Below are 2,313 nucleotides of genomic sequence, written 5' to 3'. Positions count from 1 at the left end.
AGCAAACCTTGGTGGCCAGGCTGGAGGAGGAGGGAGCAAGGAGGAATCCAAGGCGGCCAAGCTTAGCCCGGAAACCAAGCGCCATTAGCAATGTTGCCACAGCTCATCTGTAATAATTAATTATAGAGTCTCAAGACCCCCTTCCTCTCTCCCTAGGGCCTGGAGCCTGCCAGTTATTGTTCCTCATTTCTTCTGAGAGATCTGAACTCCACACCCAATCTTGGAAAATCAAAGTACTTCTTGGAGATATTTATTAGCGGCCAAATTATAAAAACACATAGCAAACCTTTAGTTTGAATTACAAGTGTTAATATATGCAGAGCCCAATGAATAGCGAGGCCTTCTGCCTCTCTTGTATCTTAAATTTTTCATTACAAATTTCCAGGGCTTCAAAGAGGCATCTCACAGTCGGCACCCTTTCTTCTCTCTTGCAGGACAAAGAGCTGTCAAGAGTGGTTCCTGGGTTTGTTAGTATTTCTCTCTCTTTGCTCTCATCTAAATGTCAAACAACTTAAGCTTAAATAAAGCTTCACATTCTTCGTCTCAGCAGAAACACCCACCGCAGCCCGCACCGACAGAGGCCCTAATGAATGTTTTTCATTGATTTGCTTTTACTGGGGTGTGTTTTATGAAAAAAATATGAATTCAGAAGGCAGCCTCATTAAAATCATTAGCAGCTCAGCTTTAGCTGCAAACAGCTCATTCTTGTGGTGTGGGGCCAGGCTTTAAAGCCCTAACCTGCACACATACATAAGTGTAAATGCATACATTCCTCCTGTGCACATGCAGATTCAAAGAGTGGCAGAAATGGATGGGACCTGAAGATGGAGAGTATTGGAGCAGGGAGGTACCTTAATAGATCATAGATTTAGAGCTGGGAGGAGCCTTAGAGGTCACCAAGTCCAATGCCTTCATTTTAATTATGAAGAAAATAAGTCTGGAAGAGATTTGCCCAGGGTCACACAGCATCATACTGAGGCAGGAGGGCTTCCTCATTCCAAGCTCAATGCCACCTAGCTGCTTTAGACCAGAATATGTAGAATATCAGAGCTGGGAGGGACCTTAGACCATGGAAGGTCAGAGGTCAAGGGTCACTAGATTTTCAGAGTGGAGTGGGACTTCAGACAATAACTAATTCCAATTCCTTACCTGTCCTATGTGGAAATTGAGGCCCACAGAGAAATGACTTATCTGAAATTACATAGAACATAAAATATTGGAGTTGGGAGGGGCTTCAGAACATATTCAATGCCCTGAATAGGGGCAAACCAGACCAGGATGGAAATGTAACAGGTCAAAAACTCCGATGTGGGTCAGTATTGGGGTCATGCTTATGGTGGCCAGAGAGGGAGACCCAGTCTCCAAAATAAAACTTCGGACCTACCAACAAAACAAGACAAAATAACTGAAACCCCATCCCCTTCCAAAAAGCAAACATGAAACAGAAGAAAATAAAAATAAAAAAAAAACAACCCATAGCTTAGTCCTCAAAGAGTTATAAAACACGTGGAATGTAGGTAAGCTTGGGTTAGATCACCTTAGGGTCAATTGCAATTCTGAGATTCTGTTTCCAAATCTAATATTTTCTTTCTTTCTTTCTTTTAATTTTTTTGTTCTTTTCTTTTCTTTTCTTTTTGCAGGGCAATAAGGGTTAAGTGACTTGCCCAGGGTCACATAGCTAATAAGTGTCAAGTGTCTGAGGCCGGATTTGAACTCAGGTCCTCCTGAATCCAGGGCCGGTGCTTTATCTACTGTGCCACCTAGCTGCCCCATAATATTCTTTCAAGTACACCACAGACACAGGGCTGGCCGCTCCTTCTCAGAGGCATAAGTAGAATTATGGGTCTCCTCTATAGTCATAGACTAGACATCCCTGCTTGGAGACAGTACCTGAAATCTTGGCCACAGGCAGGTTGCATGAAAGTCACATGATGGGGGAAGAAGGAACAGCTTTCTTGCCTCCCCCTCTCCCACAAGCTGGTACTATATACTTTGAGTCTTGTGGACAATCCCACTGCAAGCCTAGTGGGACTTGATAACTATATATGGCTGATGTGGTGATAGACCCAAAGCTAACAATCAGCAATGAATAGGATTCATGGGATGGTTGGAATTTTGCCCACCTGGCAGTGAGTGGTCAGTCATCCCATTGCAGTACTGATAATGGCTGAAGCTGTACTGCTAACAGCCCTGCCCTGGGGCATTGCATACCCTCATCTGAGTCTACCAACATGATCTTCACCTCTGAGTGAACAAACATCAAAGGGACCTTTGTTTCATATAGCTATGAATGTGGAAAACTTCATGGCTAGT

This window comes from Dromiciops gliroides, chromosome 6 (assembly GCF_019393635.1).
Source record: "Dromiciops gliroides isolate mDroGli1 chromosome 6, mDroGli1.pri, whole genome shotgun sequence".
Lineage (NCBI taxonomy): Eukaryota > Metazoa > Chordata > Mammalia > Microbiotheria > Microbiotheriidae > Dromiciops > Dromiciops gliroides.
This window is presented reverse-complemented; position numbering follows the sequence as displayed.